A 16115-nucleotide genomic window follows, 5' to 3' on the forward strand; every position below is an offset into this window, starting at 1 on the left:
GTTAGAAGTTATATGCACAAAAACTTATGTTAGGACTTCAATGCTCAAGATTGTCAGTTTTACAGGTTTCTGAGACCAGTAATGTTGAAATAGTGCTTCTGTTCAAATGAAGTGAAATCTCGCCCAAATCTGCTCAAAAGCTTGTCTCTCTATGAGAGAAAGCTGCTTCATTCAATGTTCAGTGCAAATCTTGCCAAACTGAAAGATGGTTATGTCTTATGAAATAAAATGATTTCTGCAATGCAGAGAGACAGTTTTTAATGGTTTAGAAGTTATATGCACAAAAACAGATGTTAGGACTTCAATGCTCAAGATTGTCAGTTTACAGGTTTCTGAGACCAGTAATGTTGAAATAGTGCTTCTGTTCAAATGAAGTGAAATCTAGCCCAAATCTGCTCAAAAGCTTCTCTCTCTGTGAGTTAGAGGTGCTTCATTCAATGTTCAGTGCAAATCTTGCCAAACTGAAAGATGCTCATGTCTTATGAAATAAAATGATTTCTGCAATGCAGTGAGACAGTTTTTAATGTGTTAGAAGTTATATGCACAAAAACAGATGTTAGGACTTCAATGCTCAAGATTGTCTATTTACAGGTTTCTGAGACCAGTAATGTTAAAATATTGCTTTTGTTCAAATGAAGTGAAATCTAGCCCAAATCTGCTCAAAAGCTTGTCTCTCTGTGAGATAGAGCTGCTTCATTCAATGTTCAGTGCAAATCTTGCCAAACTGAAAGATGCTTATGCCTTATGAAATACAATGTTTTTGCAATGCTGTAAGACAGTTTTTAATGTGTTAGAAGTTATATGCACAAAACGATATGTTAGGACTTCAATGCTCAAGATTGTCAGTTTACAGGTTTCTGAGACCAGTAATGTTGAAATCGTGCTTCTGTTCAAATGAAGTGAAATCTAGCCCAAATCTGCTCAAAAGCTTGTCTCTCTGTGAGTTAGAGCTGCTTCATTCAATGTTTAGTGCAAATCTTGCCAAACTGAAAGATGCTTATGCCTTATGAAATACAATGTTTTTGCAAATGCAGTAAGACAGTTTTTAATGTGTTAGAAGTTATATGCACAAAACCTTATGTTAGGACTTCAATGCTCAAGATTGTCAGTTTACAGGTTTCTGAGACCAGTAATGTTGAAATAGTGCTTCTGTTCAAATGAAGAGAAATCTAGCCCAAATCTGTTTAAAAGCTTGTCTCTCTGTGAGATAGAGCTGCTTCATTCAATGTTCAGTGCAAATCTTGCCAAACTGAAATATGCTTATGCCTTATGAAATATAATGTTTTTGCAATGCTGTAAGACAGTTTTTAATATGTTAGAAGTTATATGCACAAAACGTTATGTTAGGACTTCAATGCTCAAGATTGTCAGTTTACAGGTTTCTGAGACCAGTAATGGTAAAATAGTGTTTCTGGTCAAATGAAGTGAAATCTAGCCCAAATCTGCTCAAAAGCTTGTCTCTCTATGAGAGAAAGCTGCTTCATTCAATATTCAGTGCAAATCTTGCCAAACTGAAAGATGCTTATGCCTTATGAAATACAATATTTTTGCAATGCTGTAAGACAGTTTTTAATGTGTTAGAAGTTATATGCACAAAAACTTATGTTAGGACTTCAATGCTCAAGATTATCAGTTTACAGGTTTCTGAGACCAGTAATGTTAAAATAGTTCTTCTGTTCAAAAGAAGTGAAATCTAGCCCAAATCTGCTCAAAAGATTGTCTCTCTATGAGAGAAAGCTGCTTCATTCAATATTCAGTGCAAATCCTGCCAAATTGAAAGATGCTTATGCCTTATGAAATACAATGTTTTTGCAAATGCTGTAAGACAGTTTTTAATGTGTTAGAAGTTATATGCACAAAACCTTATGTTAGGACTTCAATGCTCAAGATTGTCAGTTTACAGGTTTCTGAGACCAGTAATGTTGAAATAGTGCTTCTGTTCAAATGAAGAGAAATCTAGCCCAAATCTGTTTAAAAGCTTGTTTCTCTGTGAGATAGAGCTGCTTCATTCAATGTTCAGTGCAAATCTTGCCAAACTGAAATATGCTTATGCCTTATGAAATACAATGTTTTTGCAATGCTGTAAGACAGTTTTTAATGTGTTAGAAGTTATATTCACAAAACGTTATGTTAGGACTTCAATGCTCAAGATTGTCAGTTTAAAGGTTTCTGAGACCAGTAATGTTAAAATAGTGTTTCTGGTCAAATGAAGTGAAATCTAGCCCAAATCTGCTCAAAAGCTTGTCTCTCTATGAGAGAAAGCTGCTTCATTCAATATTCAGTGCAAATCTTGCCAAACTGAAAGTTGCTTATGCCTTATGAAATACAATGTTTTTGCAATGCTGTAAGACAGTTTTTAATGTGTTAGAAGTTATATGCACAAAAACTTATGTTAGGACTTCAATGCTCAAGATTGTCAGTTTTCAGGTTTCTGAGACCAGTAATGTTAAAATAGTGTTTCTGGTCAAATGAAGTGAAATCTCGCCCAAATCTGCTCAAAAGCTTGTCTCTCTATGAGAGAAAGCTGCTTCATTCAATATTCAGTGCAAATCTTGCCAAACTGAAAGATGCTTATGCCTTATGAAATACAATGTTTTTGCAAATGCTGTAAGACAGTTTTTAATGTGTTAGAAGTTATATGCAAAAAAACAGATGTTAGGACTTCAATGCTCAAGATTGTCAGTTTACAGGTTTCTGAGACCAGTAATGTTAATATAGTGCTTTTGTTCAAATGAAGTGAAATCTAGCCCAAATCTGCTCAAAAGCTTGTCTCTCTGTGAGATAGAGCTGCTTCATTCAATATTCAGTGCAAATCTTGCCTAACTGAAAGATGCTTATGCCTTATGAAATACAATGTTTTTGCAAACGCTGTAAGACAGTTTTTAATGTGTTAGAAGTTATATGCACAAAACCTTATGTTAGGACTTCAATGCTCAAGATTGTCAGTTTACAGGTTTCTGAGACCAGTAATGTTGAAATAGTGCTTCTGTTCAAATGAAGTGAATTCTAGCCCAAATCTGCTCCAAAGCTTCTCTCTCTGTGAGTTAGAGCTGCTTCATTCAATATTCAGTGCAAATCTTGCCAAACTGAAAGATGCTTATGTCTTATGAAATAAAATGATTTCTGCAATGCAGTGAGACAGTGTTTAATGTGTTAGAAGTTATATGCACAAAAACATATGTTAGGACTTCAATGCTCAAGATTGTCAGTTTACAGGTTTCTGAGACCAGTAATGTTAAAATAGTGCTTCTGTTCAAATGAAGTGAAATCTAGCCCAAATCTGCTCAAAAGATTGTCTCTCTATGAGAGAAAGCTGCTTCATTCAATATTCAGTGCAAATCTTGCCAAACTGAAAGATGCTTATGCCTTATGAAATACAATGTTTTTGCAAATGCTGTAAGACAGTTTTTAATGTGTTAGAAGTTATATGCACAAAACCTTATGTTAGGACTTCAATGCTCAAGATTGTCAGTTTACAGGTTTCTGAGACCAGTAATGTTGAAATAGTGCTTCTGTTCAAATGAAGAGAAATCTAGCCCAAATCTGTTTAAAAGCTTGTCTCTCTGTGAGATAGAGCTGCTTCATTCAATGTTCAGTGCAAATCTTGCCAAACTGAAATATGCTTATGCCTTATGAATTACAATGTTTTTGCAATGCTGTAAGACAGTTTTTAATGTGTTAGAAGTTATATTCACAAAACGTTATGTTAGGACTTCAATGCTCAAGATTGTCAGTTTAAAGGTTTCTGAGACCAGTAATGTTAAAATAGTGTTTCTGGTCAAATGAAGTGAAATCTAGCCCAAATCTGCTCAAAAGCTTGTCTCTCTATGAGAGAAAGCTGCTTCATTCAATATTCAGTGCAAATCTTGCCAAACTGAAAGATGCCTATTGCCATATGAAATACAATGTTTTTGCAATGCTGTAAGACAGTTTTTAATGTGTTAGAAGTTATGTGCACAAAAACTTATGTTAGGACTTCAATGCTCAAGATTGTCAGTTTACAGGTTTCTTAGACCAGTAATGTTAAAATAGTGTTTCTGGTCAAATGAAGTGAAATCTAGCCCAAATCTGCTAAAAAGCTTGTCTCTCTATGAGAGAAAGCTGCTTCATTCAATGTTCAGTGCAAATCTTGCCAAACTGAAAGATGCTTATGTCTTATGAAATAAAATGATTTCTGCAATGCATTGAGACAGTTTTTAATGTGTTAGAAGTTATATGCACACAAACTTTTGTTAGGACTTCAATGCTCAAGATTGTCAGTTTTACAGGTTTCTGAGACCAGTAATGTTGAAATAGTGCTTCTGTTCAAATGAAGTGAAATCTCGCCCAAATCTGCTCAAAAGCTTGTCTCTCTATGAGAGAAAGCTGCTTCATTCAATGTTCAGTGCAAATCTTGCCAAACTGAAAGATGCTTATGTCTTATGAAATAAAATGATTTCTGCAATGCAGTGAGACAGTTTTTAATGTGTTAGAAGTTATATGCACAAAAACAGATGTTAGGACTTCAATGCTCAAGATTGTCAGTTTACAGGTTTCTGAGACCAGTAATGTTGAAATAGTGCTTCTGTTCAAATGAAGAGAAATCTAGCCCAAATCTGTTTAAAAGCTTGTCTCTCTGTGAGATAGAGCTGCTTCATTCAATGTTCAGTGCAAATCTTGCCAAACTGAAATATGCTTATGCCTTATGAAATACAATGTTTTTGCAATGCTGTAAGACAGTTTTTAATGTGTTAGAAGTTATATTCACAAAACGTTATGTTAGGACTTCAATGCTCAAGATTGTCAGTTTAAAGGTTTCTGAGACCAGTAATGTTAAAATAGTGTTTCTGGTCAAATGAAGTGAAATCTAGCCCAAAACTGGTCAAAAGCTTGTCTCTCTATGAGAGAACGCTGCTTCATTCAATATTCAGTGCAAATCTTGCCAAACTGAAAGATGCCTATTGCCATATGAAATACAATGTTTTTGCAATGCTGTAAGACAGTTTTTAATGTGTTAGAAGTTATGTGCACAAAAACTTATGTTAGGACTTCAATGCTCAAGATTGTCAGTTTACAGGTTTCTGAGACCAGTAATGTTAAAATAGTGTTTCTGGTCAAATGAAGTGAAATCTAGCCCAAATCTGCTCCAAAGCTTCTCTCTCTGTGAGTTAGAGCTGCTTCATTCAATATTCAGTGCAAATCTTGCCAAACTGAAAGATGCTTATGTCTTATGAAATAAAATGATTTCTGCAATGCAGTGAGACAGTGTTTAATGTGTTAGAAGTTATATACACAAAAACATATGTTAGGACTTCAATGCTCAAGATTGTCAGTTTACAGGTTTCTGAGACCAGTAATGTTAAAATAGTGCTTCTGTTCAAATGAAGTGAATTCTAGCCCAAATCTGCTCCAAAGCTTCTCTCTCTGTGAGTTAGAGCTGCTTCATTCAATATTCAGTGCAAATCTTGCCAAACTGAAAGATGCTTATGTCTTATGAAATAAAATGATTTCTGCAATGCAGTGAGACAGTGTTTAATGTGTTAGAAGTTATATACACAAAAACATATGTTAGGACTTCAATGCTCAAGATTGTCAGTTTACAGGTTTCTGAGACCAGTAATGTTGAAATAGTGCTTCTGTTCAAATGAAGTGAATTCTAGCCCAAATCTGCTCCAAAGCTTCTCTCTCTGTGAGTTAGAGCTGCTTCATTCAATATTCAGTGCAAATCTTGCCAAACTGAAAGATGCTTATGTCTTATGAAATAAAATGATTTCTGCAATGCAGTGAGACAGTGTTTAATGTGTTAGAAGTTATATACACAAAAACATATGTTAGGACTTCAATGCTCAAGATTGTCAGTTTACAGGTTTCTGAGACCAGTAATGTTAAAATAGTGCTTCTGTTCAAATGAAGTGAAATCTAGCCCAAATCTTCTCAAAAGCTTGTCTCTCTATGAGAGAAAGCTGCTTCATTCAATATTCAGTGCAAATCTTGCCAAACTGAAAGATGCGTATGCCTTATGAAATACAATGTTTTTGCAAATGCTGTAAGACAGTTTTTAATGTGTTAGAAGTTATATGCACAAAACCTTATGTTAGGACTTCAATGCTCAAGATTGTCAGTTTACAGGTTTCTGAGACCAGTAATGTTGAAATAGTGCTTCTGTTCAAATGAAGAGAAATCTAGCCCAAATCTGTTTAAAAGCTTGTCTCTCTGTGAGATAGAGCTGCTTCATTCAATGTTAAGTGCAAATCTTGCCAAACTGAAATACAATGTTTTTGCAATGCTGTAAGACAGTTTTTAATGTGTTAGAAGTTATATTCACAAAACGTTATGTTAGGACTTCAATGCTCAAGATTGTCAGTTTACAGGTTTCTGAGACCAGTAATGTTGAAATAGTGCTTCTGTTCAAATGAAGAGAAATCTAGCCCAAATCTGTTTAAAAGCTTGTCTCTCTGTGAGATAGAGCTGCTTCATTCAATGTTCAGTGCAAATCTTGCCAAACTGAAATATGCTTATGCCTTATGAAATACAATGTTTTTGCAATGCTGTAAGACAGTTTTTAATGTGTTAGAAGTTATATTCACAAAACGTTATGTTAGGACTTCAATGCTCAAGATTGTCAGTTTACAGGTTTCTGAGACCAGTAATGTTAAAATAGTGTTTCTGGTCAAATGAAGTGAAATCTAGCCCAAATCTGCTCAAAAGCTTGTCTCTCTATGAGAGAAAGCTGCTTCATTCAATATTCAGTGCAAATCTTGCCAAACTGAAAGATGCCTATTGCCATATGAAATACAATGTTTTTGCAATGCTGTAAGACAGTTTTTAATGTGTTAGAAGTTATATGCACAAAACGTTATGTTAGGACTTCAATGCTCAAGATTGTCAGTTTTACAGGTTTCTGAGACCAGTAATGTTGAAATAGTGCTTCTGTTCAAATGAAGTGAAATCTCGCCCAAATCTGCTCAAAAGCTTGTCTCTCTATGAGAGAAAGCTGCTTCATTCAATGTTCAGTGCAAATCTTGCCAAACTGAAAGATGGTTATGTCTTATGAAATAAAATGATTTCTGCAATGCAGAGAGACAGTTTTTAATGGTTTAGAAGTTATATGCACAAAAACAGATGTTAGGACTTCAATGCTCAAGATTGTCAGTTTACAGGTTTCTGAGACCAGTAATGTTGAAATAGTGCTTCTGTTCAAATGAAGTGAAATCTAGCCCAAATCTGCTCAAAAGCTTCTCTCTCTGTGAGTTAGAGGTGCTTCATTCAATGTTCAGTGCAAATCTTGCCAAACTGAAAGATGCTCATGTCTTATGAAATAAAATGATTTCTGCAATGCAGTGAGACAGTTTTTAATGTGTTAGAAGTTATATGCACAAAAACAGATGTTAGGACTTCAATGCTCAAGATTGTCTATTTACAGGTTTCTGAGACCAGTAATGTTAAAATATTGCTTTTGTTCAAATGAAGTGAAATCTAGCCCAAATCTGCTCAAAAGCTTGTCTCTCTGTGAGATAGAGCTGCTTCATTCAATGTTCAGTGCAAATCTTGCCAAACTGAAAGATGCTTATGCCTTATGAAATACAATGTTTTTGCAATGCTGTAAGACAGTTTTTAATGTGTTAGAAGTTATATGCACAAAACGATATGTTAGGACTTCAATGCTCAAGATTGTCAGTTTACAGGTTTCTGAGACCAGTAATGTTGAAATCGTGCTTCTGTTCAAATGAAGTGAAATCTAGCCCAAATCTGCTCAAAAGCTTGTCTCTCTGTGAGTTAGAGCTGCTTCATTCAATGTTTAGTGCAAATCTTGCCAAACTGAAAGATGCTTATGCCTTATGAAATACAATGTTTTTGCAAATGCAGTAAGACAGTTTTTAATGTGTTAGAAGTTATATGCACAAAACCTTATGTTAGGACTTCAATGCTCAAGATTGTCAGTTTACAGGTTTCTGAGACCAGTAATGTTGAAATAGTGCTTCTGTTCAAATGAAGAGAAATCTAGCCCAAATCTGTTTAAAAGCTTGTCTCTCTGTGAGATAGAGCTGCTTCATTCAATGTTCAGTGCAAATCTTGCCAAACTGAAATATGCTTATGCCTTATGAAATATAATGTTTTTGCAATGCTGTAAGACAGTTTTTAATATGTTAGAAGTTATATGCACAAAACGTTATGTTAGGACTTCAATGCTCAAGATTGTCAGTTTACAGGTTTCTGAGACCAGTAATGGTAAAATAGTGTTTCTGGTCAAATGAAGTGAAATCTAGCCCAAATCTGCTCAAAAGCTTGTCTCTCTATGAGAGAAAGCTGCTTCATTCAATATTCAGTGCAAATCTTGCCAAACTGAAAGATGCTTATGCCTTATGAAATACAATATTTTTGCAATGCTGTAAGACAGTTTTTAATGTGTTAGAAGTTATATGCACAAAAACTTATGTTAGGACTTCAATGCTCAAGATTATCAGTTTACAGGTTTCTGAGACCAGTAATGTTAAAATAGTTCTTCTGTTCAAAAGAAGTGAAATCTAGCCCAAATCTGCTCAAAAGATTGTCTCTCTATGAGAGAAAGCTGCTTCATTCAATATTCAGTGCAAATCCTGCCAAATTGAAAGATGCTTATGCCTTATGAAATACAATGTTTTTGCAAATGCTGTAAGACAGTTTTTAATGTGTTAGAAGTTATATGCACAAAACCTTATGTTAGGACTTCAATGCTCAAGATTGTCAGTTTACAGGTTTCTGAGACCAGTAATGTTGAAATAGTGCTTCTGTTCAAATGAAGAGAAATCTAGCCCAAATCTGTTTAAAAGCTTGTTTCTCTGTGAGATAGAGCTGCTTCATTCAATGTTCAGTGCAAATCTTGCCAAACTGAAATATGCTTATGCCTTATGAAATACAATGTTTTTGCAATGCTGTAAGACAGTTTTTAATGTGTTAGAAGTTATATTCACAAAACGTTATGTTAGGACTTCAATGCTCAAGATTGTCAGTTTAAAGGTTTCTGAGACCAGTAATGTTAAAATAGTGTTTCTGGTCAAATGAAGTGAAATCTAGCCCAAATCTGCTCAAAAGCTTGTCTCTCTATGAGAGAAAGCTGCTTCATTCAATATTCAGTGCAAATCTTGCCAAACTGAAAGTTGCTTATGCCTTATGAAATACAATGTTTTTGCAATGCTGTAAGACAGTTTTTAATGTGTTAGAAGTTATATGCACAAAAACTTATGTTAGGACTTCAATGCTCAAGATTGTCAGTTTTCAGGTTTCTGAGACCAGTAATGTTAAAATAGTGTTTCTGGTCAAATGAAGTGAAATCTCGCCCAAATCTGCTCAAAAGCTTGTCTCTCTATGAGAGAAAGCTGCTTCATTCAATATTCAGTGCAAATCTTGCCAAACTGAAAGATGCTTATGCCTTATGAAATACAATGTTTTTGCAAATGCTGTAAGACAGTTTTTAATGTGTTAGAAGTTATATGCAAAAAAACAGATGTTAGGACTTCAATGCTCAAGATTGTCAGTTTACAGGTTTCTGAGACCAGTAATGTTAATATAGTGCTTTTGTTCAAATGAAGTGAAATCTAGCCCAAATCTGCTCAAAAGCTTGTCTCTCTGTGAGATAGAGCTGCTTCATTCAATATTCAGTGCAAATCTTGCCTAACTGAAAGATGCTTATGCCTTATGAAATACAATGTTTTTGCAAACGCTGTAAGACAGTTTTTAATGTGTTAGAAGTTATATGCACAAAACCTTATGTTAGGACTTCAATGCTCAAGATTGTCAGTTTACAGGTTTCTGAGACCAGTAATGTTGAAATAGTGCTTCTGTTCAAATGAAGTGAATTCTAGCCCAAATCTGCTCCAAAGCTTCTCTCTCTGTGAGTTAGAGCTGCTTCATTCAATATTCAGTGCAAATCTTGCCAAACTGAAAGATGCTTATGTCTTATGAAATAAAATGATTTCTGCAATGCAGTGAGACAGTGTTTAATGTGTTAGAAGTTATATGCACAAAAACATATGTTAGGACTTCAATGCTCAAGATTGTCAGTTTACAGGTTTCTGAGACCAGTAATGTTAAAATAGTGCTTCTGTTCAAATGAAGTGAAATCTAGCCCAAATCTGCTCAAAAGATTGTCTCTCTATGAGAGAAAGCTGCTTCATTCAATATTCAGTGCAAATCTTGCCAAACTGAAAGATGCTTATGCCTTATGAAATACAATGTTTTTGCAAATGCTGTAAGACAGTTTTTAATGTGTTAGAAGTTATATGCACAAAACCTTATGTTAGGACTTCAATGCTCAAGATTGTCAGTTTACAGGTTTCTGAGACCAGTAATGTTGAAATAGTGCTTCTGTTCAAATGAAGAGAAATCTAGCCCAAATCTGTTTAAAAGCTTGTCTCTCTGTGAGATAGAGCTGCTTCATTCAATGTTCAGTGCAAATCTTGCCAAACTGAAATATGCTTATGCCTTATGAATTACAATGTTTTTGCAATGCTGTAAGACAGTTTTTAATGTGTTAGAAGTTATATTCACAAAACGTTATGTTAGGACTTCAATGCTCAAGATTGTCAGTTTAAAGGTTTCTGAGACCAGTAATGTTAAAATAGTGTTTCTGGTCAAATGAAGTGAAATCTAGCCCAAATCTGCTCAAAAGCTTGTCTCTCTATGAGAGAAAGCTGCTTCATTCAATATTCAGTGCAAATCTTGCCAAACTGAAAGATGCCTATTGCCATATGAAATACAATGTTTTTGCAATGCTGTAAGACAGTTTTTAATGTGTTAGAAGTTATGTGCACAAAAACTTATGTTAGGACTTCAATGCTCAAGATTGTCAGTTTACAGGTTTCTTAGACCAGTAATGTTAAAATAGTGTTTCTGGTCAAATGAAGTGAAATCTAGCCCAAATCTGCTAAAAAGCTTGTCTCTCTATGAGAGAAAGCTGCTTCATTCAATGTTCAGTGCAAATCTTGCCAAACTGAAAGATGCTTATGTCTTATGAAATAAAATGATTTCTGCAATGCATTGAGACAGTTTTTAATGTGTTAGAAGTTATATGCACACAAACTTTTGTTAGGACTTCAATGCTCAAGATTGTCAGTTTTACAGGTTTCTGAGACCAGTAATGTTGAAATAGTGCTTCTGTTCAAATGAAGTGAAATCTCGCCCAAATCTGCTCAAAAGCTTGTCTCTCTATGAGAGAAAGCTGCTTCATTCAATGTTCAGTGCAAATCTTGCCAAACTGAAAGATGCTTATGTCTTATGAAATAAAATGATTTCTGCAATGCAGTGAGACAGTTTTTAATGTGTTAGAAGTTATATGCACAAAAACAGATGTTAGGACTTCAATGCTCAAGATTGTCAGTTTACAGGTTTCTGAGACCAGTAATGTTGAAATAGTGCTTCTGTTCAAATGAAGAGAAATCTAGCCCAAATCTGTTTAAAAGCTTGTCTCTCTGTGAGATAGAGCTGCTTCATTCAATGTTCAGTGCAAATCTTGCCAAACTGAAATATGCTTATGCCTTATGAAATACAATGTTTTTGCAATGCTGTAAGACAGTTTTTAATGTGTTAGAAGTTATATTCACAAAACGTTATGTTAGGACTTCAATGCTCAAGATTGTCAGTTTAAAGGTTTCTGAGACCAGTAATGTTAAAATAGTGTTTCTGGTCAAATGAAGTGAAATCTAGCCCAAAACTGGTCAAAAGCTTGTCTCTCTATGAGAGAACGCTGCTTCATTCAATATTCAGTGCAAATCTTGCCAAACTGAAAGATGCCTATTGCCATATGAAATACAATGTTTTTGCAATGCTGTAAGACAGTTTTTAATGTGTTAGAAGTTATGTGCACAAAAACTTATGTTAGGACTTCAATGCTCAAGATTGTCAGTTTACAGGTTTCTGAGACCAGTAATGTTAAAATAGTGTTTCTGGTCAAATGAAGTGAAATCTAGCCCAAATCTGCTCCAAAGCTTCTCTCTCTGTGAGTTAGAGCTGCTTCATTCAATATTCAGTGCAAATCTTGCCAAACTGAAAGATGCTTATGTCTTATGAAATAAAATGATTTCTGCAATGCAGTGAGACAGTGTTTAATGTGTTAGAAGTTATATACACAAAAACATATGTTAGGACTTCAATGCTCAAGATTGTCAGTTTACAGGTTTCTGAGACCAGTAATGTTAAAATAGTGCTTCTGTTCAAATGAAGTGAATTCTAGCCCAAATCTGCTCCAAAGCTTCTCTCTCTGTGAGTTAGAGCTGCTTCATTCAATATTCAGTGCAAATCTTGCCAAACTGAAAGATGCTTATGTCTTATGAAATAAAATGATTTCTGCAATGCAGTGAGACAGTGTTTAATGTGTTAGAAGTTATATACACAAAAACATATGTTAGGACTTCAATGCTCAAGATTGTCAGTTTACAGGTTTCTGAGACCAGTAATGTTGAAATAGTGCTTCTGTTCAAATGAAGTGAATTCTAGCCCAAATCTGCTCCAAAGCTTCTCTCTCTGTGAGTTAGAGCTGCTTCATTCAATATTCAGTGCAAATCTTGCCAAACTGAAAGATGCTTATGTCTTATGAAATAAAATGATTTCTGCAATGCAGTGAGACAGTGTTTAATGTGTTAGAAGTTATATACACAAAAACATATGTTAGGACTTCAATGCTCAAGATTGTCAGTTTACAGGTTTCTGAGACCAGTAATGTTAAAATAGTGCTTCTGTTCAAATGAAGTGAAATCTAGCCCAAATCTTCTCAAAAGCTTGTCTCTCTATGAGAGAAAGCTGCTTCATTCAATATTCAGTGCAAATCTTGCCAAACTGAAAGATGCGTATGCCTTATGAAATACAATGTTTTTGCAAATGCTGTAAGACAGTTTTTAATGTGTTAGAAGTTATATGCACAAAACCTTATGTTAGGACTTCAATGCTCAAGATTGTCAGTTTACAGGTTTCTGAGACCAGTAATGTTGAAATAGTGCTTCTGTTCAAATGAAGAGAAATCTAGCCCAAATCTGTTTAAAAGCTTGTCTCTCTGTGAGATAGAGCTGCTTCATTCAATGTTAAGTGCAAATCTTGCCAAACTGAAATACAATGTTTTTGCAATGCTGTAAGACAGTTTTTAATGTGTTAGAAGTTATATTCACAAAACGTTATGTTAGGACTTCAATGCTCAAGATTGTCAGTTTACAGGTTTCTGAGACCAGTAATGTTGAAATAGTGCTTCTGTTCAAATGAAGAGAAATCTAGCCCAAATCTGTTTAAAAGCTTGTCTCTCTGTGAGATAGAGCTGCTTCATTCAATGTTCAGTGCAAATCTTGCCAAACTGAAATATGCTTATGCCTTATGAAATACAATGTTTTTGCAATGCTGTAAGACAGTTTTTAATGTGTTAGAAGTTATATTCACAAAACGTTATGTTAGGACTTCAATGCTCAAGATTGTCAGTTTACAGGTTTCTGAGACCAGTAATGTTAAAATAGTCTTTCTGGTCAAATGAAGTGAAATCTAGCCCAAATCTGCTCAAAAGCTTGTCTCTCTATGAGAGAAAGCTGCTTCATTCAATGTTCAGTGCAAATCTTGCCAAACTGAAAGATGCTTATGTCTTATGAAATAAAATGATTTCTGCAATGCAGTGAGACAGTTTTTAATGTGTTAGAAGTTATATGCACAAAAACTTATGTTAGGACTTCAATGCTCAAGATTGTCAGTTTTACAGGTTTCTGAGACCAGTAATGTTGAAATAGTGCTTCTGTTCAAATGAAGTGAAATCTCGCCCAAATCTGCTCAAAAGCTTGTCTCTCTATGAGAGAAAGCTGCTTCATTCAATGTTCAGTGCAAATCTTGCCAAACTGAAAGATGGTTATGTCTTATGAAATAAAATGATTTCTGCAATGCAGAGAGACAGTTTTTAATGGTTTAGAAGTTATATGCACAAAAACAGATGTTAGGACTTCAATGCTCAAGATTGTCAGTTTACAGGTTTCTGAGACCAGTAATGTTGAAATAGTGCTTCTGTTCAAATGAAGTGAAATCTAGCCCAAATCTGCTCAAAAGCTTCTCTCTCTGTGAGTTAGAGGTGCTTCATTCAATGTTCAGTGCAAATCTTGCCAAACTGAAAGATGCTCATGTCTTATGAAATAAAATGATTTCTGCAATGCAGTGAGACAGTTTTTAATGTGTTAGAAGTTATATGCACAAAAACAGATGTTAGGACTTCAATGCTCAAGATTGTCTATTTACAGGTTTCTGAGACCAGTAATGTTAAAATATTGCTTTTGTTCAAATGAAGTGAAATCTAGCCCAAATCTGCTCAAAAGCTTGTCTCTCTGTGAGATAGAGCTGCTTCATTCAATGTTCAGTGCAAATCTTGCCAAACTGAAAGATGCTTATGCCTTATGAAATACAATGTTTTTGCAATGCTGTAAGACAGTTTTTAATGTGTTAGAAGTTATATGCACAAAACGATATGTTAGGACTTCAATGCTCAAGATTGTCAGTTTACAGGTTTCTGAGACCAGTAATGTTGAAATCGTGCTTCTGTTCAAATGAAGTGAAATCTAGCCCAAATCTGCTCAAAAGCTTGTCTCTCTGTGAGTTAGAGCTGCTTCATTCAATGTTTAGTGCAAATCTTGCCAAACTGAAAGATGCTTATGCCTTATGAAATACAATGTTTTTGCAAATGCAGTAAGACAGTTTTTAATGTGTTAGAAGTTATATGCACAAAACCTTATGTTAGGACTTCAATGCTCAAGATTGTCAGTTTACAGGTTTCTGAGACCAGTAATGTTAAAATAGTGCTTCTGTTCAAATGAAGTGAAATCTAGCCCAAATCTGCTCAAAAGATTGTCTCTCTATGAGAGAAAGCTGCTTCATTCAATATTCAGTGCAAATCTTGCCAAACTGAAAGATGCTTATGCCTTATGAAATACAATGTTTTTGCAAATGCTGTAAGACAGTTTTTAATGTGTTAGAAGTTATATGCACAAAACCTTATGTTAGGACTTCAATGCTCAAGATTGTCAGTTTACAGGTTTCTGAGACCAGTAATGTTGAAATAGTGCTTCTGTTCAAATGAAGAGAAATCTAGCCCAAATCTGTTTAAAAGCTTGTCTCTCTGTGAGATAGAGCTGCTTCATTCAATGTTCAGTGCAAATCTTGCCAAACTGAAATATGCTTATGCCTTATGAAATATAATGTTTTTGCAATGCTGTAAGACAGTTTTTAATATGTTAGAAGTTATATGCACAAAACGTTATGTTAGGACTTCAATGCTCAAGATTGTCAGTTTACAGGTTTCTGAGACCAGTAATGGTAAAATAGTGTTTCTGGTCAAATGAAGTGAAATCTAGCCCAAATCTGCTCAAAAGCTTGTCTCTCTATGAGAGAAAGCTGCTTCATTCAATATTCAGTGCAAATCTTGCCAAACTGAAAGATGCTTATGCCTTATGAAATACAATATTTTTGCAATGCTGTAAGACAGTTTTTAATGTGTTAGAAGTTATATGCACAAAAACTTATGTTAGGACTTCAATGCTCAAGATTATCAGTTTACAGGTTTCTGAGACCAGTAATGTTAAAATAGTTCTTCTGTTCAAAAGAAGTGAAATCTAGCCCAAATCTGCTCAAAAGATTGTCTCTCTATGAGAGAAAGCTGCTTCATTCAATATTCAGTGCAAATCCTGCCAAATTGAAAGATGCTTATGCCTTATGAAATACAATGTTTTTGCAAATGCTGTAAGACAGTTTTTAATGTGTTAGAAGTTATATGCACAAAACCTTATGTTAGGACTTCAATGCTCAAGATTGTCAGTTTACAGGTTTCTGAGACCAGTAATGTTGAAATAGTGCTTCTGTTCAAATGAAGAGAAATCTAGCCCAAATCTGTTTAAAAGCTTGTTTCTCTGTGAGATAGAGCTGCTTCATTCAATGTTCAGTGCAAATCTTGCCAAACTGAAATATGCTTATGCCTTATGAAATACAATGTTTTTGCAATGCTGTAAGACAGTTTTTAATGTGTTAGAAGTTATATGCACAAAAACTTATGTTAGGACTTCAATGCTCAAGATTGTCAGTTTTCAGGTTTCTGAGACCAGTAATGTTAAAATAGTGTTTCTGGTCAAATGAAGTGAAATCTCGCCCAAATC

The sequence above is a fragment of the Carassius carassius genome, chromosome 36, assembly GCF_963082965.1.
Source record: "Carassius carassius chromosome 36, fCarCar2.1, whole genome shotgun sequence".
NCBI classification, from domain to species: Eukaryota; Metazoa; Chordata; class Actinopteri; order Cypriniformes; family Cyprinidae; genus Carassius; species Carassius carassius.